The 26,468-nt window shown below is 34.0% G+C and overlaps 1 non-coding gene across 1 annotated transcript; it reads left to right on the top strand.

Annotated features, from left to right (window-relative positions):
- The first annotated feature begins 9,810 nt into the window (after nt 1-9,810).
- Nucleotides 9,811-9,929, top strand: LOC125059466. The gene has a single exon (XR_007118671.1). It is a non-coding gene; the product is annotated as a 5S ribosomal RNA (ribosomal RNA).
- The last annotated feature ends 16,539 nt before the right edge of the window (nt 9,930-26,468 follow it).

Genomic DNA, 26,468 nt, shown 5'->3' with positions numbered 1-26,468 from the left:
CATACTGTCAGAAACACATTTAAATATAAGGACGCGGAAATAAAAATGACTTGATCTCGAGCTACCTTTGAATAGCTGTAACATAAAAGGCTTCAGAAGTATCAGTTTTGTTGTGTAAGCGAAGGGATCGCGCATTATGGTCCCCTCCTGGTGACACCGCATTCCTTTTGTTAATTAAAACAATGTTTTATGATAACAAATAAATGTTATCAATTATATTATACGCTTCGGCATACCTGTATAGTGTATACCCATGAAAAGATATGATGTGGTTTTGTTTTATGTTCTGTAATCACCAGTGCTATGCATGCTGTTAATAGTTTTTTTAGTAAACGGTGAGCCTTCTACTAAATCGAAAATTGTTTCACCGCCAATGGAACTTAGAACAACCGGACATTATGAGATAAATAGATCTAAATTTTTCCGTACTTAGTGAGTGATCCTAACACAGTAATGGCAGTAATGTGGTGGTATTTTTTCTGATTACTTTTGTTGTAACATATAATCATTTTTATAATATTTTAACGTAGGTTTGTTACGTAATTTTACGCAAAAAAACTAATAATTTATAAGATACTATATGAATGTTTAGTTTTATTTTAATATAGTTTTCAATCAATTTATCTCCACAAAACTGTTGAGGGCCACGATTTTAATAAATCTTGGCGAGGGCAATATGTGGGAAATGACGTCATAACTCACGCGATCGGGCCGAGACCGTAAGTCGATACTGTCGATATATGGCTTTTATATTACATAACTTTTGTCTCTTTTATTTATATCTTAATTGGACAGGACAGAAGACACATGATTTGCAATTATTACATAATTTGTTAAGTCTCTTAAAGGTAAGGAAGAGGTAGACCATTTCTAACATGGTTCAAATATACTAAATATACAGTACTAAGTCCAAACAGCCCGCAAGTCAAATATTTAAACAGTAACATATATAATCAGTGTTGGCCTAGTGGCTTCAGCGTGCGACTCTCATACCTGAGGTCGTAGGTTCGATCCCCGGCTGTGCACTAATGGACTTTCTTTCTATGTGCACATTTACTCGAACGGTGAAGGAAAACATCGTGAGGAAACCGACATGTCTTAGACCCAAAAAGTCGACGGCGTGTGTCAGGCACTGAAGGCCGATCACCTACTTGCCTATTAAATTTAAGATGATCATAAAACAGAATCAGAAATCTGATTCTGTTTTATGATCATCTGAGGCCAAGACCTAAAGAGGTTGTAGCGCCACTGATTTTTTTTGTATATAAGCAAGGTGCAGAGAAAAGGTAAGATGAACGCGTATTTTAAAATATGAAAATAATTATGCATAGAGCATGTAGAATACATAATGTATAACGCTGAAACCGTAGGGTGATGTTCTGTTAAATGTCAGATTTAGAAAATTTCTTAAAATTAACTCACGAAACAAACACATAAACTGGAGTTTTATCACTGCAACTTGATTGGTACGTCATTAAAATACTAACAGAAACGCACTGAGGGACTAATAACGCATAGTGTTCAAGAAACATGATTGTCTGCTAGTATTGCATAGGGTTGCTACTCAACCGAGAAGTCATACAATTGAACCACACATTCATCAAAGGACATTTATTTATTTATGAGCGTTTAACTCACTCATGTGGTGTAGAGAAACATCATGAAGATACTGATAAGGTGGGAGCTTGTAGTTTATTGTTTATCAGAATGCCAAATCATAAAATTACTGCTTCACGACTGATTTGAGAGAGACCACCGATGCGTAAACCGCTGTGTGAGTTCGAAAAGTGAGTTACAGAATCGCAGGGCTGGCCTTAGACCGAAAAATTCAAGGGTGTGTTAGCAACAGATTGATCCTTGCTTAATAAAAAAACAAATACAGAATTCAGAAGACCAAGGTGAAGAAGGACCTTTTCATTATGTTTTAAACAATTTCGATACATAGGTGACATGAAATTAATTTGATGTGCTAATCTCTTGTCAAGTCAATCATAGCCACACAAACCATGTATTATACCTTTATCAGAACTGTCACATTATCCCTAGATTAACGGTACATGTGTTTCAGTACGTTTTACAAGTATATGTAAAACGTAATTGAATATTCATTGTTATCAGTAATTTTTAAATTAAAGGAGTTTGGAGATATAAGAATAAAATTATTCATGTAAATTTTTAATGGTAAAACCTAACGCTGGTTACTTAAAATTTCATTTTATTGTAACTGTTTTTTTAATAACAGTGTGTTACACTTCTTGAAAAGTGTTGAAATCAAAAACAGTTTTCTAATTTTTATAAACCTTTTTTAAATTGTTTAAAAGTCAAAGTCAAAAATCATTTATTCATATAGGTAACATAATGTACACTTATGAACGTGAAAAAAGAAATATTAAATGCTTCTAATTTTACATTCACTGCCAGTTCTCAACTCAAAGGCGTAGAACGGAAGAGAAGAACTGGCAATAAACTCTCCGCCACTCTTTTTTAAACAAGTGTATTTCTTTTTCTAATGTTATTTTTAGTTTACGGCATTTCTTTTCTAGACTAGATATTTTTATATTCGCCATAGTAAATAAAATATATGCAATAAACATGATTATAACAGCTTTAAATGATTTAACTTACTTCATGGGTAAATATCTCCATTCACTTAAATAACTTCATTTATATACTCTATAGTAAACAAGAGATACCACTTGTTGAATCGAATCGCGTCTAAAGTTGTAGAATGGAATGCTTTTCAAAACATTGAAGTTATTTAATCAATTTCAGTTAAATTAAATATACAAATTAACAGCATAATTCATAAACGAAGATTCGATTAGTTAAAAATATTTTATCATTTTTATGTTTGTAAAATGTACTGGATAACAAACATTTATAATTCGGTTATTCGTTACAATCGACATAAAGTTTTTAATATTTTTAATATTTTTTTTTTTTATTTTTTTTTTTTATTATTATATTTATATTATCACATACTTAAAAAAATAATTTGATAAAAATAAAAAAGCCTTTAAGGAATAGTAGGAATAGTTTAATTATGTGTTTCTATTTGTAATTAATTAGTATTGTGATATTTATTCGTTTTATATCAATAACACACTAACAGCCCGTTCACACTAGTCGTAAGTCGCATAAGACTAAAAGTCGAATGCTCTGGTCACCATACACTTTATATGGAGCTGTTCACATTGGATGAGACGCGATTTTTAGTCTAATACGACTCAAAAAACCATCCGACGGGCCAGCGCCCGTTGTAAGACTAAAAATCGCGTCGAATCATGCTCGCATAGGTGCCTGCTTGTTGCTGTTCACACTAGTCCTGCATCTGATCGACTTGAGCGCATTATTATTCTATTGTTATTCTAAAATAATTAAAGAATTTTCGTTCGTCATTTCTTAATTCATGTAAGTATTAAATTTTTATAACTTCCCAAAGTCGATCTTTCTGTTAGGATTGGGTGCATCCAGTATTTTCTTGGAATTGAAATTTTTTTCAACTTTTTTAATTTTCTTCGTAAGTAGTAGAGCACAACAAGTTCTTCGTCGGCGTCCATCTCGCGAATTCGAACTCGCGACGCAGTATGAACAGGCACATCAGACTTTCGACTGTTAGTCATATGCGACTTACGACAAGTGTGAACGGGCTGTAATACATTAATAAGACATTTAATTTATCAAAACATACCCGAAGGTCATAACTAAAGGCTGAACTGAACTGAAATAATATAAAATTATTTTCGAATGTATAAAGAAAAGTAACAAACCTAACTTTAATTACCACTATTTAATAAACATAAGAATAAATAAAATATGTTTCTTCCCACCGATACTAAAAACAATAGAATTTTAGTTTTAAATTCTCTATTGCTCTCGTACAGATATCAAAAACACACAAAAATACTTTAAAAATCGTGAACAATCGAAATACAATATCGGCAACGATATAAACTTGCTGTGGAGCGATGTAGAACAGAATCGATGCAATATTTTGGGCAGAAGTGGAAAAATAAAGCATTCGTGCAATTTACTGATTGCAGTAGCGTGCAGTGTTCACGGCGCGTTCCTAAAAACCTTTACATTCAGCTTTTTTTTTAGTTGCGACGCAGTGATACTTTTTAAGCATATTTTTGTGAACACTCATTAGCAGTACAGTCTCTTATTTCTGTGGTCGCGGTTCGAGCCCCGGCTGTGGACCAATTATTTCAATGTGCGCATTTAACATTCGCTCAAACGGTGAAAGAACACATCGTGAGGAAATCGGTTTGCCTTCGACCCTAAAAGTCGACGGCGTGTGTCAGGCACATTTGGCTGGTCACCTACTTGCCTATTAGATTGTGCTGGAATAAACGTTCTGAATCATATCTAAAAGTACATTAATTTAGAGAAAAACATATTTGTTGAATAATAGAATTTAATATTTCGTTTAAATGAGAGAACCAGTTATAAAACAAAATACAAAAAAATAAACCATCAAAACATTATTAATAAAAATTTGTAAAACTCGAGTTGTCATCCATCAGTGTCTGTCACTATAGCAAGTCAGCGTGACATTTGACACTTGACTGGTAATATAAGACATCTCCTTGGCGGAGGTATACAAGGCTTTTGGATATAAGAAGAAACGGTAATAGCCGTATCAGCCGTGTTTTAATGTAATATCGTACAGTCCACTGATACAGCTTAAAGAGCTAACCAATATTCGGCATCCGAACGAGAGCTATATGAGTGCACGACTCCTAAAATTTCTACTACTTATTGAGTATATATAACTACTAACTACTACGAGAAGAATCCACCAAAGAAGAGATAACTAACATCGGTCTAGCCGATAGTGAGTTATAAGTGGTGTAACTAATACGACTTTGTTTTATATATTTATTAACCTTTATATGAGTGAAGTTCACTTTTATATCTTTCAAGGATTTTCTAATAATACTTAAGCACCATGACCCTAGTAAAAACCAGTGGTGCTACAACCCTAAGCTTGGTCTCAGATCTGTTTCTTGATCATGTTTCTGACAAATATAAATTTTTAGGTCTAATGACTGTTTCCTTCCTTTATCGCACGTGTGAGAAAAAAATGAATACGCAGTATGCGTTCTGTCCCACTCTAACGCACTTGCACTACGTCACCGATCACGCCAGACCGATGTGAGACGCAGTATGCGTTCTGTCTCGCTCTAACGCGTATTGGCCGCACCTATATTACGTCATCGTGTGTTAGGTTTTTATTTTCGTTACGGAATTTCTTGATTCGGTCGCCGTCCTCAAATCCCGAGATAAACAATTGGTGCCCAGCCCTGATTCAATCGACCTTAGTGTGTGTGTGTGTTATACTTTTATGAGCCTGATCTCGGTTAAAATTTTATTTCATATTTAGTAGTATTGAATTATGTAATAAATAGTATGTACAGTAGATAAGTCGAGTGAAGAAAAGCTTTGAGTTTGTCTAACATTGAGTAGCTTTATTAAAGTTTTGTTTATGAAATTAGCGCAAAATCATACCAAACAAAAAGTTTGGAAAGTTGTTTGTGTCAAAGGCGCCGCCCTCAAAACAATAATGATACTGCAGGCTGGTCACGAAATTGGGAAAGTAGAAAAAATTAACAACAGCTGTTTAAAGTCGACTTAAGCAGACTCAGTAAGTAGGTCATTTAACTTGTTGCTCAACTTGAAACTTTCGGTAAATAAGTCCATCAGTTATTTGTGCTTTTAGTACTGTGGAAGTTCTTCTTGCCCTCCCTACGCGCTTGACTTGCGAACTGATAGTAAATGTAAATTTATAAATAATCTTTTCTCTGACGTCCATAAGTGTAGTGCCTTTACCTATAAGAATAAAGTTATTTTGACTTTGGTTGAAAAATCAGTGATATGGATAATAAATATCTAAACTGAAAGTTACAGAATTTTGGCACAGGTTAGTGTTTACTTTTAATTATTAAGAGAATGAAAGATTGTTATCCAAACCATCAAATAAAGGCATATTTTATGATTAAAACGAAACTCTCAATGATGTAAAGTGTTAAGATATTTACACATTATTATATTAATTATTTTTGTACACAAACAATTTCTATAAGTAAACAAATAATTTCATTTATTTTTGGCAAAATGTCTTAATTGGCTTAAAGTAATTGGGTACCAGTATCTGTCTAAAAGTGGAATCCTTCAATCTCCTCTAGACAGTTTAACATGGGATCATTTAAGCGGCTAACAAGGCATCTTCTAGAGAGGCAAGCAGCCCTCTAATAGGCCGCATCTCACTTAACATCAGGTTTGTGTCCAAACGTCTATCCAGTTCTATATTAAAAATCTGTGATTATTTCTGTTTATTATTGATATACATTAAATAATAAAAATATATACATCTATATATTATATAAAAATGAAACCCGTTTTCCGTTGTCACGACATAACATGAAAACAGTTTGACCGATTTGTCTGATTTTTTTTTATAATATACCTTGAAGTACGAAGATGGTTCTTAAGGAGAAAAATTAAAATAAAATTGAGTGAATCAGTCTAAAAACAACACTTTTCTATATTCCCATATAAAATATTTGTAATAATACTTAAAAGTGAATTTGAACTTTAATACCATACCATAAAGTTCAAGTGTTAGTGGAGGGGTTCCGGGAAGGTAAATTTTTATTTTTTGATATAATGTATTTGTTGTCTTATCAATTTTCTTTTTTTATCTTACTAGCTAGACCGGTGTCCAGAATAGCAGAATAAGTATTTTAAACAAATAAAGAATCGACTGTTAGGCGGTACGATGTTCGCCAGGCCAGCTAGTTAATAATAAATATCATTCATTTACAATCAAGTATACAGTATTTACAATTTACATAAGCTACAAAGTAATAATAAAAATTATTAAAAAGAAAATCAAAACAAATTTAAAAAGTTTGGTCCCTGTGGCAATGTACCTTTAACGCTGGCAGCATTTCCTCGCTGTATTGCGATACTTATTCGTTGAGCCAGGAAAGTGCCAGATCTGGGGTCACCTGTACTATCTACCAGGCGCCAACTTAAATCTTTAATAAGCGCCTGTGCACTTGAACCCCACGGCCCAAGAGTCTATAGGTACTATAAAGGGAACTAAATCGACGTTGGAGGAAAGACTCTTATATTTCTGCTGTTTATTAATAATAAATTATATTTGCCTGTATCGTGCACGCGATAACCATCGTGACTGTGTTTTAAATGATTTGAGTTTTACATTTATATTACTTAACTACCTACTAACGTTAAAGGGAATAAGCATTAAATACCTTATTAACTCTATACAACCATAGTTTTCCAACTTTAAAGAATTTTAAATGAAATGTATCAATATATAAGTATACGCGACGGAAGCGCGAGCGGTGCTCACATCGTCCCTATAAATAGTAAGTGGAATAATTGAATTTCGGTCGCCGCTGAGCGGTTTCAATCCACCACGCTGTCTGCGCTAGGCTTCGCTGACCTCACTCTATTTACTTATTTGCGGCTTTTTACAAGGAAATTGCTTTGAGGGCTTGATAGATTTTTGGGTACATTTACTATCACTGGCATATTCATGAATAAATTCACTACTGACAATTAAATCAAAATATATACAACGCTACCATTCTATATGGGTTTTGGCCGCAGATTGCATACATTATTTTTCATAATTTGACGACTCATTGGGCTAGTGGTTAGTACCCCTGACTGCGCATCCATGGGTCCCGGGTTCGATCCCCGGCTGAGACGAACATCGATGTGATGATCATTTGGTGTCGTGCTTAGGTCTTGGGTGTTTAAATATGTATTTATAAATCTATATATCTATATATGTATGTATATCCGTTGCCTAGTACCCATAACACAAGCTTCACCAGCTTAGCATCGGACTAGGTCAATTGGTGTGAATTGTCTTTAAAAAAAAAAATATTTTCATAGACATGTAGGTGATCAGGCTTCTTTGTCTGATACATGTCGTTGATTTTTGAATTTATAATACATGGCGGATTCCTCATGATACCTACACTGTAGGGGCATATTGTGTAAATTTAGCGCTTAGAAAGAAAATTTTATTAGTGCACAGACGTGATTCAAACGAACGACCGCGGGGTTGAGATGCGCACACTTAAACCTAAGCCAATACTGCTCAAAATAAAAATACATACATCTAATAACCGTGGCGTGGCTTGTTAAGATTTTTCTAAATGCTAAATAAGAACTGAGGTGCTATTTTATTCTTGATGTAACAAAATCGGGATGGTCAGTGTTCAAAGTCTATTAAGTAGAAATTAATACTTAAATAGACTATTTTTAGACTAAATAGACATTACCTATAATCATTCAGGTAATTACTAAGTAATAGTAGTTAAAATCCTATGATTAATTTATCTTTATTACAATTAAGTTTATCTATGAAATCGTTCGTTTTCAAACCCTGAAGTTATATATATTAAAATTATTCCATGACTGTTTGTAGGTTATTTTTAAATATTTTCCGTATAACCGCCACACATCAAAATGTTCAGTCTCGGAAATAAATTCATAATTTAACACGAATCCATATTGTTTGCAAATAATTCTGAGCATTTTATTAAAAGTCCCTAAGCATGTATCAACAGGTTGTCTGGGTGCATTTGTTTCAAGAAAATAAAACTATGTAAAGCTAACATTTTGTATAAAAAGCTTTGAAAATTTTCATAAACGTTGTTAGGTCATATACGGTAATATGAGTTTACATTGACGCGAAAGCTCACAGTAGACCGTGTTCGAGCTTTGTTTTTACGTATTTTGAAAATAGAAAATTCTGCGTTCGTAAACATAATTAAAATTTTATGATTGTTGGTGAGGATTGTGGGGTGTTTTGTGTATATTAGGTTGAGAATACAAGCAAATATTGTGATGGCGTGTAAAACCGCCCACATTGTAATAAAGCCTTAATTAATTACAATAACAATGATAAAGAAAAAAAATAAAGTTCTAAAATTGTGTTCCCTGAAGCTTGTTATTCATTTTTGTTCGAAGTCTTTCTTCCTACTTATAGTTAGATATTTAACATAACAGAACGTTCTCAACACATTTGCGATCTCGCTCGCTCATTATTTTTTATAATCTATGAAACATGACAGATAAAGATAAATGGACGAAGAAAGTGACGGAATGGCTTCCTCGTTATGACAAAAGAAAACGAGGAAGACAAATAAAAAGATGGGAAGATGATGTGCGAAGAGTAGCTGGCCCTATGTGGCTACGTAAAGCTAGAAACAGAGAAGAGTGGACGCCCTTAGAGGAGGCCTTTGGCCCAGGACAAGCTGTATAACAGAAATCAACCGGCATGCCGATTATTTACTAGTATTTATTTTTTATTTTTAGTGTCAATTTTTAGTATATCTAATTTTTATGTACTCGTATGTAGTATAAGTAATTATTGCAATAAAGGCTTTTATTGGAACGAAGTTCCTTATCGCGCGTTGTGAAAGGGGGCTAGACGGAAAAAATTCTTACGAAAAGTTGTCACGACACTTTTTTGCTATTTGCTATTGTAATACACCGGTTCTCGTCCGATCATCGAAGTTAAGCAACGTCGGGCGAGGTCAGTACTTGGATGGGTGACCGCCTGAGAACACCTCGTGATGTTGGCTTTTTTTTGTAGGGATAAGAAATGAAAATTATTTTTGGAATCACTTAACTAAATTAGTCTTATTGGAACGAAGTTATCGAGCGTTGCGAAAGGGGGCTAGACGGAATAAATTAAGACCAAAAGTTGTGACGACACTTTTTGCTATAGTTGTTATATTTTACATTTTCGATTTAGCTGTCGCCAACGTCCATACCACGTTGAATACACCGGTTCTCGTCCGATCACCGAAGTTAAGCAACATCGGGCGAGGTCAGTACTTGGATGGGTGACCGCCTGGGAACACCTCGTGATGTTGGCTTTTTTTTTCGTCGTAAGATTGGTGTCGAGAAAATCAATCATACTGTTATGATACCAATTAACATATAAATTAATCGAAAGGAATTTCGTTCCATCCGGGTGTCCCTTGACACCTCTAAAGTTTTATTATTATAAAACATGATATCGTAAAAACACTGTCCATAAAAACGCCATTTAACGATTTAAGATTTTCTTTCAAAAAACCAATCCTTCGTAAATTCCCAAATAATTACAAATTATGACATCAGCGATACTTATTACGGCTAACTTACGTCACGGGAAGGCAATTTATCCTTGTGATTTATTAATCCGTCGGGAGAACAATACCGCTGCCAGGGAGCACCCCAGGTAGTACCGACGAAAATATTTTGCGTCAGTAATCCGCACTGCAATTAATATCAATAAGAATAATCAACATCAGATCTGTCAGCCGGTAACGAATCGTAAACCTCTGCGCCTAACCGGTGATGTAATAAATCATGGTTAAAAGCTTGCATCGAATCTTGTACCTTCAGTGGTAAATTTTCTGAAAGAAAATAATAATTTTAACCTTTCCTTTATGCTGCTATGTTATTGGAATCGTTACGCTTGTTACATATCCATTGCACTCCCTTTGCCTCGCATACCCAATACACTGGTATTGGGGTACTGACCCCTCTTACGCAACACCGTTATAAAAGGAAATGGACAATAGAGATCAGAAGCTTTTGATCGAATACCTCATATCGGACCGGTCAATTTTCAACCAGTTATGTTCATAATATAGATTATTTTTCGTGCACCTAATATCGGGCCGATTAAATAGTTATATTTACTTATGTCTTAATTATTGTAAGTGATTAATTAAAGTAATTTAAAAACATTTTGGTTTTTTTGAGATTCACCGCTGACCCTCACTTAATTAGCTTTTGTGAGTGATAATAAAAATATTTTTATTTTGACAGCGATAATATGAATAAAACCTGAGAGAGCAGTGTTGGCCTAGTGGCATTAGCGTGCGCCTCTCATCCCTAAGTTCGTAGGTTCGATCCCGGCTGTGTACCAATGGACTTTCTTTCTATGTGCGCATTTAACATTCGTTTGAACGGTAAATGAAAACATCGTGAGGAAACAGGCTTGCCTTACACAAAAATTCGACGGCGTGTGCCGCACAGGAGGCTGATCATCTACTTACCTATTAGATTGACAAATGATCATGAAACTGATACAGAAATCCGAGGCCCAGCCTTATACGGGTTGCAGACCAAGAGCTAAGCTAAGTTAGTTTAGCTTAGCTCGCATAGCTGACGCAGTTTTCCATACTTGTGTGCAGACCGCAAACTATGCGAACTAAGCTATGTGAGCTAACTAAAATATGCGAAGCTAATTTAGTTGTGTATGCCGATGCGCAGCTACACGAGCTAAGCTAAGCCCCTCCCGCTACCCCGCACACCATTTGCACATCCTTCGCCACACTGACTGAGCTTTGGCTTAGCTGTTGGTGTGCACGCTATTTATTTCTAGCTTAGCTTAGCCTAGCTTGCTTGGCATAGCTTAGTTTAGCCTTGGCATAGCTTAGTTTTCGGTCTGCAACCGGCTTTAACAGGTTGTCGTGCCACTGATTTAAAAAAAATGAATAAAACAAAGGTATTAACGCGGACGAAGTGGAGTGCAAGGCGCCTAAGAGCGCCTAATATTTTGAATATGACACAAAAGTTCGATTCATGTAATCCGTGAGTGTCAAGAATCGCTGTCAAGTTGAAAAGCCAACTACAACAACTACGTGATACTGAGTGACTTTGGTATTTGAAAGTTGGTACCGAGACTAGCAAAGTCATGCAGACAAATGAAAAATCAAAAATTTTATCATCATATTTCAAACCCTACCCTGAAATTATTCGTAATAATAATCATAAAAAAAATAATATATATTTGTGATACCCTGATTGAAACTAAAAAAAGTTATCGATAAAATAGACAACAAACTAATAGTGAGACAATTTTTGTATGGGGCTCAATTTTTTCGCATGTTCGAAATATGAAACCACGCCCTATCATATAAAAACTTACTAACATCTCAAAATCTCGTCACAAATGATGAAGACTGTTTTAAATCGATCATACATAATCTGTAAAATGTACTCAACAAAGTTTATTTTCCAATCTTTTATGTATCGTTTATATATATCTATATATATAAAAATGAAGCCCGTTTTCCGTACGACATCACATGAAAACGGCTCGACCGATTTGTCTGGTTTTTTTTTTTTGTTGTGTTTGTAATTGTCATGAGAAGGTTCTTATAAAAGAAAAAAAGAAAATTGCGCGGAAAATTAGAAAATTCAAGAATACTTAACCACCATACAATTCGAACTTTTTGGTGTAACCTTATGGCGTTTGACATAACACAACATTGACAGAATGCGTGCTGCAAATATCGTCAGAGGATGTAAGAAAAATGAATATCGTTCAAAATAAATGCTTCGATCGGAGTTATTATATTGATAATATAATAATATGTGAGCCAGAAAAACAAACAAAGAATGTTGTATAACATAAAGCATTAGAATAATAAACACTTTGTTTCTGAAATATTTTGTAATTCATTATACCAATTTGAAATCAATATTCATAGTTAAGACAGGACAACGTCTGTCGGGTCCGCTAGTATATTATATATATTATAATTCAAATACGAAACTGTCACAAAGTCAACCTATCAGACCTAACATCGCATGCTAATCAACGTACCAATCTCCGTGTGTATTTGTGTCATGAATGGCAATATACAAAGTGTTGGTCGGTCTCAATCGGTCTCAGTTGTTCGGTCCGGTCTCTGGGCAATCAAGAAGTCGAATCAGAAAGGAAACTTAATTACGACGAGTGCTCGGACGAGTCTATTTCTTTGCTATTTACTTGCTTTTAAAAACTTCAGACAGCGTTGATGAGAAACTTACAGCCGGCATCTTTTACTTTTAAATTACATTTTAATTATATTAACGTTGTCTTGGATAATGCTATGGGGACTTTTAAATGTTCAAAAGTTTATTTTATGATTTATATTTAAGTGTTTAATAGGAGTAAAAAAAATTTTTATTCAAGTACATAGGACTAAGTTATGGCGTAAGCCAGCATACATAACTTAGACGGCAACGTAGTGGTTATTATTTATATAGCTTTATTTGATTATTAGACAGACATATATATATATAGTTTTACATATAACAACCCCAGTTTTATATATTGGTGGTTCTTCATTCAATGATCTTCAAAAAAGTAGCATTACAATAAAAAATATTTTTACAAAAGCTGGTAGCTATGAAATTTCATTGTACATGACGTTTAGAGAGCAATGTTGCTATCTTTAGTCCTTCTTAATCCTTCGATTATTTTCTTTCTATATGTCCAATTAACAATATTAAGAAAAAATATCAACATACAGAGCGAGACTAAAGCTTTTAGTTAGCGTCACTGGTTTTTGTATAATGTTAAGGAAATACCGCGAAAATATTTTTAATATTTAAAACTGATTTTTTTGATTAGTCCCAACTTACCTTAATAAGTAAGAAAAAGCTATTTGCAAAAGTTGCTTACGCTATATATTCATGTTTGAACAGTCCGAAAATACTCAGTTACTAGATGTTATTTGAAATCTCGCTTTGAAATATCAGGATCGTATTTTGTGAAGATAAAGAGTAACCCATCTATTATTCTTGACTTTGATTTAAGTTTGCCCTAAATTTAATCTACATTCATTCGACCATTTCATTAACAAACAAACGCATTTCAAGTATTATTATCTATTTGAAGCCTTACGTAAATAACAAGTTAAATATATTAGTTTTTTATTAAAGTTATATACTTTAGGTTTGCATTCGACGAGTATGTTTTTTGACGTGACAACGTCTTATAATTCGATGGAGCCGGCTGCACGCACGAAAACACATGACTCATGCGGCGTTACCTCGCTCTGAGGCGTTCCATTTAAGGCTTGAAGTGCAAGCGAGAGCGCGAAGCGACAGAGAGGCACAATCGGCCTCCGCGCTCTTCAGCGTTCGACATCTGTCTCTCTCCTACTTGAGTGAGCGATTCGTGACGTTGTCACGTTCAACTATCGTCAGTAAACCAACTTTACAGACAACCGATTTTTTTTAATTTTGTACGGAAATTTCCCGTTCGTGGATTAATTTTGATGGATCATAGCAACTTTATATACAAGATATAAATAAACTTATCAACTACGTTTCATATTTTTAAAATAAATCAATATATATATATATAATTTTATTCATTTGTTATTTTTATAATCAGTAATATTTTTTTAAGAAAACGTATCGGATATTGAATTTCTTTACGATTCCTTATATTTACGGTATAAATATAGCTATAAAGGAAAACAATTTCTTATTAGACGTAAAATGAGGTGCCCGTACTTGCACATAAACCTGTGCCATTAAACACAATACCGACGAATTTTATAGGAATTTTAGTGCAACTCCAGTATTGTGCCAATAAAAATTTATCGCCACTAGAGATATGACACTGTATCGTTGAACGGAACAGAACTGCGATTTTATTTCGTGAAGTATTGCAGTATTTTTGAAGAATTGATGACATAATAAACTTGTTAACATATTGGTAGGGGAGCCCACGATGCTAAATGGGGATTTACTCGAGCGTCGTAGAGACCTATTGGGATGCAAAGCTTAGATAAAAAGAAGAAAAAAATGTTATATGATAAATTCCTTTTCATCGGTGGGGGAAGCGGCTATAGATAGTTAAATATGTAAAAAAAAACTGTTGCATGGACATACTCGAGCGCGTCAGATATTGATAGCATCTATGCCCTACGTATTTTTAATAATGTACGTATGTTAATCTGATAGTTTGCATGATGCGGGTGGTTGTATTTAAGGGTTGAAAATTAAAAAAAAAAAAATATTATCGAGCGCGTCAGATTTTCTAAGGGAGTGTTAAGTGCACCAAAAAAAAGCTCTCATTCACTAATCTGACGATTTCGATGGGACGCAAACCCACAGCCATTTTCTTAATTTGCAAAAAAAAATCGCAATTTTGAAATACTCAAGCGCGTCAGATTAAGATATATGTGGTTCATCTTTATGTTCTTAACGTACTGTCTCATAATCTGACGATTATCTAGAGGGATTCGCCTGATCTGACAAAAAAAAAATAGAAAAACGGTTCACCTAAAGGGCCATCCCTGCAACTTCCCGCTAATTCCATTTCTGGGCGCTTAAAATTGATATTTTGAGCTCGCTGAGTTCAAAGAAATAACATTTCTATGCATTTGAGCTCTCCCAGCTCGAAAGTCTGATAGAAGTTTCATAGAACACTATTTTTGGAATTTTCAAACCGCAATAACTTTTGAATGGATCAAGCAATTTTCACGCGGTTGGCGGCATTCGACGCAGTTTTATCATCCTCATAAATGATTTTGCAATTTTAATTGATCGAACCACAAATTTCGGAGTAATCCCGAAAAAACACTTTTTCGGGTTTCTTTCGTGTACGATATCTCTCGAACGAATCAACCGCTTTTGACCAGCTTGGTGGCGATCGACGTGGTTTTTCAAGCTCAAAGGCGGATTAGTTTTTGAAGTTGATCGATAAAGAAACCACTTTAAAAAAAATATTTCTTATTTTTTTAAGATTTTTCAAAATTTCTCAAAATCTATCGGTCCGAATCGGTTCAAATTCACAGGAAATGTAATTTTGAGGGAAATATTTAGAACGGCGTTTAGTAGATTCCGATCGGTTTAAGGAAATGTAGGCATCACGCAGCTGCACGCATTTAACTTTATCGACGAATTTTTGTTATTTCGGCTTGCGGAAATCGTCAGATTATATATTTTTCATTATTCTTGAATTATTTCCTTCAAAATAAAAAAAAAATTAGCTACGCTCGAGAATGTCGAGATGACGTTTTTTTTTACAACTTTGTTGCCCTCCCCTTTTTTTCCGTCACTCTCAAATTGTCAGATTAGTGGAATATACACTTTTTAGGATGTAATTAACTCACCCTACCTTAATCTGACGCGCTTGGGAATTTCTGATGGTCAATTTTTTTTTACTAAACTGATCCTGTCTCCTTCACGTGCGGCTTTATATATGGGCCTCAAATTTTGTGGAGGTACTTAACCGGGTACAAGGTATCCCCCTATATATTAATCTGCCGCGCTTTAGTAAATCCCGAAATCCCCTCTTGGGCTCCCCTACCAATATATGTCACTAGCTGTATGCTCCTCGTGACTTGTACTATGCAAGTTTAAACAATAATAAAATTAAAACAAAGTTTTGTTAGTAGAGGTAACCAGTATTCTAAAATACTCGTTCTTTATTGGATTCAGGTAGTAATGTCATGATAATGGTTTTATCTACCAGGTCCTTAATCTGGCGTTTCATTTGGCCACCTCTCTCCCTTTGTGTCAGGCCTTATAGTCTTCCGGAGATATGATGAAACAGATGATAACTTGGTTTGATGACCAGTAACTTGTACATTTTTTTTCAAGGTATAGTATAGTGGAGGAAAATTAAGATATGTCAAATTGTTGATAAGTCTGAAATTATCCTAAGTATTTTTATTGGAAAATAATTTATTTAATACCTAACACTCAAATTAGTATTAACAACATTCTTAGCCTGCATAGTGGATAATAATAATTAAAAACGGATGAATAGAAAACATGAACCAATTTAAAAAGTTTGGTCCCTGTGGTAGTACATTTAATGCTGGCATTTTCTTGCTGTATTGCGATACTTATTCGTTGAGCGAGGAAAGCACCAGCTCTAAGTTCACCGGTACTACCGACCAGTTGCCATCTTAAATCTTTAATATCTATATATCTTATATATCTTTAATTTAAGTACTACTCAACTCGAAGGTAATAAAATCAAAGAAAAAGCACTCACAATCCAGCTCGAAATATAAACGCAAATCATTTGGCTACAGTAAAAATTGACGCGGCAAAAGGACGCCGCATATTTCAGCTGAAATTTCATAAAAAAGGCAGAGGGAATCAGAAATGTAAAACAAAGAAGGCGTAATTTGGCAAGATCGCTATGAAACATGGCCGAAACCGATCCGGCCATAAATAATAGCGATAACAGATCGTGCGCACGTTCTCTATGACACCTGATGTTTTTACGAGAGCGCACTTCCGGCTCTGCACGCTTTGTATTAAGCTCTGACACTAGCAGATTATATATCATCATATTTTTGCTGATAAATATTTATTTTGAACGGATTTTAAAAATTAGGTTATCATTTTGACCTGTAAGTTGTATGTTGTTCTTGGTGTTGTTTAGTATGTTGGAATTGGTAGCCTTCCACACATGTGCTAAATTTTGAATATGTTGGTACATTATTTATTGGAAATTAAAAGTCATATCTAAGTGTAAATTATGTAACTTAGGGAACAGTCTAAGTTTCACTAATATAAGTTCAGTAGTTTTTGAGATATTAATCGCATTTTTACTCTTCATTTAACAGGCATTTAAAGTCACTTGTATATTTTACATTATGATAACCTGCTCAATTTTTTTCTTTCTTAGTTCGTTAAAGTCTAACAAGTACTAGTCGTATCTTTTAATATTTTATGTCCCTGAGACAAACCCAGGACCTACCTCTACGCATTAAAGTTACCAACTGAGACAAATAGGTGATTGGAAATTTATATAAGGACCGCGATTTCATCTTTATATATATAAATCTTTTGTGCGTGTATTTGTAATACATTTTCTCTCTCTTTTCAGTCGGTGGCTCATATCTAAGCGTCGTGGTCAGTAAGGAAACATCTGGAGTGGACTCTGTTTTCTGTCCAGCGCCTCTCTTAAAACAGAATTAAACTCCTCCTAAAGCTGGACCGTGTGTTCTATTGGAGTCGAGAATGGCTTAGATTTACAATAAGATTATTATTTGTTTTTAAAACGTGTGTTCAAGACGTATATGGGGTCCGCTAGTTCTTTATATAATAATACAATTAAATATGAACCATGATTGAAGTCAATGTTAAAAGCCTACAAATTTAACAGAATCAAACCAAATAGTTTGATGGATAGTAATTTAAAACCCATTGAATTCGCCGTTAGCCGATTCACCTAAATCACTCGCGCCAACATATCACACACGTCATTGAAATATCTGTCTCCTATCGATAACAAACATCAAAAAATATTGGCATTTTAAATACAGAAATCAATTTTTTCCATATGGTCTATATTCAAGTTATATGATCTACTTAATATTCATTTATAATTTATCTGTGACTACCTTTTAATGTCTGGGCTAATTTTTTAAATTAATTTGTACGTTGTTATAAGAATTAAATTGGCCTAATTGCAGTCAATCATCCGTCTTTTTTCAGCATAACGTAAACGAAATTTGTCAGAAAGAGACGAAAGCGGACAAGGTATTTGAGTCCCTAATCCACGTGAACATGTACCTACAATCACGGCGACGGCGTTATACCCTGAAACGCGACAACAATGTTAATCCGACTGCTAAGGCCGTGTACAACTTCTCGATGTTAGCCTTCGACTGGTCGAGAATCGTTCCTTTAGGTCGAAGGAACCCTACCTTCCTTTATTTATAGAACAGAGGGCAAATGGGCAGTAGGCTCACCCGATGTGATACCGCCGCCCATGGACACTCAATGCCTGAGTATTGCCGGTCTTTTAGAAAATGGTACGCTTTTTTCTACCCTAAGTTGAATTGGTTGAAATACTTCAGTGGGTAGCTGGTTTCATATAGTTATGGTGTGCAAAAACTGCCTTAAAAACGCTCAGTGGCACGATGGACGTCATTATGATACAGGTGGTGTCCTTCCTCTAAACAAGTTTTTGCATCTCTTTTATTGATTGGGAACCTGGTTTGGTTCCTGACAACTGAAAACAGTTGTGGTTTCGTTGCGAATCAAGCCCAATGTTATAACCCTGTGAAATCGTTGCCGCGCTATACCCAATCGGCAGCCTTTGTACAATCATCATCATCATCAATGGCTATTCAGCCCCATGCGGCCCTCTTCAAGTACACTACGCCATCGCAATATATTCAATGCTTCCTGCGTCCAACTTCGAACCATTCCATTCCACCAACGCAGCCTCGGTCTACCGGGTTAACTCTTGTCATCGGGTTGTGAGTTCAATATTGACCTTGGGGTTATGTCGTCCGCCATTCGGTGCACATGTCCCAATGAATTGCAGAATGTTGGCGTCGTCAAGGATGTTATAAAGTTCTTCATTGTAGCGAACACCGTCTTCACCTTTGTACCGAGTTATATTAAACTACTATTAATAATGATAATTGTTCAGTCATTTGTCATATGAACTTTTAATTTTAAAACAAATGGTGACTTTCACCAGTATAATACGCGAAATAGAACTAATTTGAGTGTACGACCAACCAGGCTCCAAAAGATAAACCACTCCTTATATGGAAATTGTATTCGTTTTTACAACAAACTCCCATGCGAAATTAGAGAATTATCACTAAATAAATTCAAAGCCCTCGTTAAACGAAAATTAATCAACAAAGCTTTTTATAAATATGAGGACTACTTAAATGATCCAGTTCAAACAATTTGTATGACGATACTTGGCGATTAAAAAGAATGGCGGAAAGTTTCTTGCCAGTTCTTCTTACCCGCTCTACGCCCTTGACTTGCGAACTGGTAGTAAATGTAAATTTACGATTAATTTAATTTGACGATTCAAAAGTGTACTTGGTTACCCACTTGAATAAAGATTTTTTGAGTTTGAGTTTGAACTTTATTATTATTAACAAAATAAACCTGTTTCAAAATGAACGAAACTTGCGTGAATAAAATAATAATATTTGTTACACAATTACCTTATATACTAGTTGACCTTTAACACCAAAAACCGTTAAAGTTTTTCAATTAAATATTATCACTATCGCTAATTATTATTCTCTTAAGCTGAGGTTAGAGCCCCCATGGGGCGACCTTTGGAATTAGAGTATTATCGCACTCGCCCACTCGATTATAAGACATTGAATTATTGTCCAAAATAACAACTATAAAAGTCTAGTACGTTACTATTATCTAGATAGTCGCGATACGATCAACTGGTGACAGGTAGTTTCTAGGAGGCTTACCCGTATAAGCCGCTAATACTGAGCTAATTTAGTGCTGAGCCGCTGGAGCTAACACCCTCTAATGCTGTTTGATTTATACCTCCAGTGCCCAACTTACCTGACATAAATTACCTCTACTGACATTCGCTTAATACAACCTTTTAACCATCGAAATTATGCACAGCAATATATCATTTTTATAATCAGATCGCGCAACGGACAGTCAGTGTGACCAGGCACGAATTTTAGTGCTTTTATATTCTCAATAATTAAATAATTTGACATCGTAATGCTTATATATGAACTCTTCAATGAGTTTAATACACCAGTCTTACGTGTAATATATATCCCCTTTCAAAGAACGCTTATCTAGAAGCACGCTGGAGTTTCATTCCTTCGTTGTTGACATCCCCAGGTGCTGCACTGCACGATTTGGTTCGTCGTTTCTTATAACAGCCGCAAAGCAGTGAAACTTCTTGCCCCGTTCCATCTTCCCTAGGCAGTATAATATGGGTTCATTTAAACAGGTATCTCCGGATATGTGTGCCTTCCAATAGGCCACATCTCATTTCACTTCAGGTGGGATTGTGGCTAATCGTCTATTCAGTTCGGTAAAAAAAATCTATCGGCTGTTTATAAAATAATAAATAGAGCCGTTTGAATCGCAATTTTCGATATGTTTAATATAGATTGGTTAAGTATAATGGTTTTACCAATTATATGTGTAATAAACATAATATAAATTTAAGAAATGTATTAAGGAAAAGCTGTGTAAAAAGGCTTACTATAAAGTTAACGATTATCTAGTTGAAAAAAGGGCCGGGGACTAGTGCTAGACAGGCTACTTCTAATTAATTTGCGATATTTGTTTTAAAATAAGTGTCGTTTGATGATTTGCTATTTTAAAAGAGTACCGAGAGTTTCTTACGCCGGTTTTGTCTCTCGGCCTACACCCTCTGTCTTCTTTGCCGATGAGTAGGGGTTAATAATAAGTGATCTCTGTATCTTATGTGACATAATAAACATATTTTTTTATACAAATCACGAAACAACGAAATGTAAGACTTATAATAAGAAAATCTTTAAAGGCACACTAATGAAACGGCAAAGAGAAAAGGTATTTAATTTTACTTAGAGGTTTTCAGGTTCCATTTGGGGAGACCTCAGACGCCCTTTGAAGGCGTCCTAATAAGTAATAACTGAAATTCAATTAACTTATATTTTCACCTTCCAGAAAATCAGAGACCTTTTTAATATTCGTAGATTTGAAGTAAAAATAATTGGCTTTTATTTGTATACAAAGATTAATTTCGTGAATTGAGATTAAAATTACATTTAAGAAACGAATGTCGCTAATTTGCTTAATGGATATTCTCATGAGATTCAGAGGGACCTTATTTAATTAAATTATTTACATTACTCTGAAATAAACATTTTTCGTATAATTTGTTGAATTATAAATGTCTTTTTCATATTAACAACGCGTGCACAACTGGATATTTGCTTTTTATATATTTTTGAAATACAATTTATGCTACATTAAAAGGATTTTGATGTCAGCCAATGACTTAATGATAAACACATATGACGTACACATACGGCAGACTTGGGTTTGTAGTTAAAGTCTGATTACTTTCCAAAAAGAAGATATAAACAGGGTTGCCAGAAAGATATCGCATAGTGATGATAAGACCGCCTCTATTAAATAATTAAATGATTTACTCTGTATCTAAATAACTTAATTATATACACATCTCTCATGCTTCAATCATGTTTTAACTCACTTCCTAAGAACCTAGTGGTTAGTGGTTACACGTTCTATCATTCGTGGCGTCGTGCGTTCTTATCCACGCATCAATGGAGTTTTCATTCATCAACGCTTCGTAAGATTAAAACAAAAGCCCAATGACAAGATAAAACAGTATTATTATATAAACACTAGCTGACCCGGCAAACGTTGTTTTGCCATGTATATTATTTCTAGGAAACAATTTTTTAGTTCAATAAAAATAACTATCTACAATAATAAAAAATAGGGGTTGATCGTAGAGTTGAGCAAAATTAGGGGTTGAATGTATTTTTGTATGTTGTATCAAAAAATTGGGCCATCCTTTACGTTTAGGGGTTTGAATTGAGAATGAATGAAATGAGATAGTAGCCGATTCAGAGGCTTACTGAATATGCATAAAAAATTTCATAATAATCAGTCGTGCCGTTTCGGAGGAGTATGGGAACGAACATTGTGACACGAGAATTTTATAGATATTATAGAGATGATTTTCTATACAGGAAAGCAATGCAGAGGCCTAGAGAAGCACTTGTAATGAGTGTATTGTATTAAAGTTTAAAAATAAATAAATTTATTCAAGCCGAATACGCCCGCGTTTCCATTTCGTAAGATTAAAATTGGATGTATGGTAAGTAATAAATGAGACGAAAGCCCTGTAATTAGTGAAGCGTGAAATTTTAGCTCCCAATAATTCGAGGGTTATTCAAACGAGCTGTATATACTCGCGACTTCTCGTATTGAAATTGTTTTAGTTATTGGCCAACTTTCTTCATCGATTACTCTCCGAGTCGCTCCATTGATGATATAAAACATCGCTATTTCCGAGCGATAATTCATTTGTGAGACGCTTAATGGTTTTATTTGCTTAGCGAAATGATTGAGAATTTATAGGATGATTTGAGTTCCTATTCAAAACGTATATTAATCAATATAATTTTTATTTTATTTTATTTTAATCTTAAAACATAATATATTTTAAGTGCTATAATAACATATTATGGTTGTAGCCTTTTTTGACATGGGTTAACTAGATAATATAGCATATGTTATTCACTTAATAAAAATACTAAGTTTAAAGTTACATATTTGTATTTTTTCATATAGTTTATTTTTATTGTAAAATTTATTTTGTCTTTTACCATTGTAATTGTGCACTCTATTGTCATTTTATATGATGTGTGTTCTTTGTAAATGATTGTATGTGTTGAGTACTAATCCTATCTTTCTTAATCATAGCGTTAATGCATTAACACAGAGATATCTTTGTAATAGAGTTCAATTTCCAAAGATAAGGGAGTATATTTTTATCTATACATGTTGTGTATTAAAAAAAATATTGATGCGAAATTATGTGGTATTTATAATACTATAATGAATTAATTCAAATCACGTCAAACACGAAGATAGGTTTCATAAATAATTAATTAATCTGAAATCATAAACTCGACAAACTTAATCAGCGAATTAGGAAACTCTATGTTTCCGTTCGAAAATTGAAATATGAAATAAGAGCGCAAAAGAAAAAAGTCATTTATGTCACAAATATAAATTTGCTTCTACATTTTATTTGAAAAATGAGGTTTCGAGGAATGAGCTTATTTACTTGTTATATTTCTGAACGCAAAATTACACAGCTTTGTCGTGAAATATGAAAGACTTATAAAGTACTTTTAACTAGTAGCTGGCTGTGGCTTTGTGCGTGAAATTATAACAATGTGTATTAATTCCCAAAAGAACAAGTGATTTAGGAAAGTATGGTGAGTATTTTTAGTTTGTATGGTAAACTTTATAACAGAACCGTTACAAACCTTCGATATGGCGTGCTATTTCTGTTCTGTTTTGTTTTTTTTTTGTTTTGTCAACAACAAAATTTTGGTCTTAGATATGCTACTTTCTTAATTATTATTTTATTTACTCTAGCAAGTGTTATTTAAAAACAAAGATTACAAAACCTAAATGTGCAAGTTCGGAGTCATGATATAAAGGTTGTGAGTCGCATACATAGATGTTAGACGAAGGCCCTGAATCTCTACTAAATAACTCTTAACTTATCATGAGTTCTAAATTACAAGAACACATTTTTTGTGGATTACGCGAGTAATATTGACGTGATAACGTCTTTAAAATCGTTTTAGTCGGGTGACATGTTCAGAAACTTGTGTCACACCAAAACCTCACGAGCGCGATCGCAGGTATAACGAGAGAGAGACGGACCGATCTCCCGTCTCATCTCGAGCGCTGCCAGTCATTCCGTGAATGTATGAAGAAAAATGTATATCATAGTCGAATAAGTAAACTTGTCATTTTACACCCGAAATTTATCATCAAAAGTGTGAATAAAACGATAGATGTAATTTAAAATTTGAAAAAATTGTTATCTTCATTAATTCCTTACTTCCCAAAAACTTATATCACCAATAAGACGTTATCACGTAAACATCTCGATCGTAAACCTACTTTACAAACAACCAATATTTTTTTTAGTAGTAGTAATGTTTATTTTTTTCCACGTAGTTTGGTTACCAATAAGTTTCTAACCGCACATTTTTGACTATGGCGCATTATAATTATACTTATCTGTGGCAGCGGCCATTTTGCGCATTTGCCGCCATTCATACATTTATTGACAAAGTGTAACATGTACACAAAATATAAGTTAAATAAACTAACATTATTTTCGTAAACCCACATTGTTGCAACACTATATTTCATATTGTCGATAAACGCAATTTCCATTTCTTCTATGACAGCATCAGATTATATACACAATCAAATATTCAGAGCTCATGTCTCCGATCACATAATGTTATACGTAAACAACCGATGTATATTGTATTGCCAGGGAACAAATGGTGTTTTTCCTGATATTTTTCGCTCGACTTCAAAGGAAAAACGTTTTGATTGTTTGCTTTGGTGCTGTGTGTTTGGAGCAAACGTTCCGACGTAGAGGTTACTCACAAAGAGCGGTTTCTGTTTGTGCTAAAAATATAAAGTAATTGCATAGTGATAGGAAATATCTGTCAAACTGAAGGCTAACGAGAACATTTAGTTTTTTATGAAGGTTTTATATGCGAGGTGTTTTACGAAGTAGCATGAGCGTGAGACGTAGTCATGCATTTTCTATTTGCGCATTTAACATGGTTTATTTAATTAATTACCCTCTAAAATTCGTAATATTAGTGTGTTTAATCAATTCTAAAGGGCATTAAAGATACATATTAGAATGAGCATAGTAGACTAAAATTGGGATAGCTGATGGCGACGCGTATCTCGTTCGTATATTATATTAAGTTTCCCATGTAAATAAAAATACATTTTTGGTGATTTGAAATAAAGTTCTTTAAACATTAAAACAATATTTATAGAAAATAATTCATACCAAGCGTGACTTAGGGTCCTCAAGAATAGAGCATACCAGTTCTTAAAAGGCTGGCAACGCACTTTCTGAGCTGTCTGAGCGTCCATGGGCGGTATCACTTAACATTAGCTGAGCCTCCTGCCCGTTTGGCCCCTGTTACATAAAAAAAAGAAAAAAGAAAAGGTTGTAAAAACTACTTGAGTTGATGTTACTTTATATTTTTTTATTAAAAAAACTTTACACGTATTCTACCAAGCTGTTATTTCCTGGTCATCCCATATTAGGGATAACATCGCTCAAATACTATGTATGGAGTGTCATATATAAGTTTTCTGACGTGTAAGTCATAAGTAAGCTATAAAACCTACTATATAACTTTAATGATTTCTTATTTCAGGATCAAGCTATTAAACCAAGTCAAAGCGATCCACAAGCATCAGCATACGCCATGTCATTATGTAAATTGTCTTCCAATATGATGGATGGATGGAAAGGAAACCAATTATCTCCCCTCGACTTTTCGTGGTTTCAAACAAAAACAAAAGACTCTCGATGGCTTTTCACTTGTGTAGGCAAAATGCAATTTGTTTTAAGGACGCAAATATATTCGGTGTTTTCTTAATTAACTTGTCAAAATGGAGGATTTGTTGTCCAACTTTATGAAAATTAATTTATTATTATAATTCAAGAATAATTTAATTAAGATTTTTGTTATTATTAAATACATATAATATTGTTCATTTTGTTATTTTTAAGTACAACTTTTGCCAACTTAAGACAAGACTATTATATAATAATCTGTATCCTTAACCCGACACGTAGAAGAAAATGACTTTCGGTATCCTGTTTTTGTTACTCTTAAGAAACTAATTTCAAAATCCATCTTTTTATCCTATTAAACCTATAATCTGAATAACTTTTTTTACTGTTATTTTTTATTAGTACATTATAACCATTTGCTGAAAGTAACTACACTGTAAAAAACCGTTCGCACTGTAAAGTATCTCTTAATTTTATTGCAACATTTAAAAGCTAAGTTCTCTTCATTTAATACCCCAGTGATTAATACATTGGGGTCTCTGAGACCTATTATTACATTATTAGACACTAATATTAATGATGAACAGCACCCCGCGGCTGCCTCACGATAAATTAATATAAATGATGCTCTGTTGTTTCAAACCAATATTAAAATGAAATATTTAAACCAGAGGGATCAGCGATATTAGTTAAATTACTTTTCTCGCTTTTCAAATTAATTTTTAGCCCTCTTTGAACGTTACTGCAGTTCGCATTTGAA

The sequence above is a fragment of the Pieris napi genome, chromosome 19 (assembly GCF_905475465.1).
Source record: "Pieris napi chromosome 19, ilPieNapi1.2, whole genome shotgun sequence".
In the NCBI taxonomy this organism is placed as follows: Eukaryota; Metazoa; Arthropoda; class Insecta; order Lepidoptera; family Pieridae; genus Pieris; species Pieris napi.
Note: the sequence above shows the minus strand (reverse complement) of the source record. Positions and strands in the feature narration are given on the sequence as shown.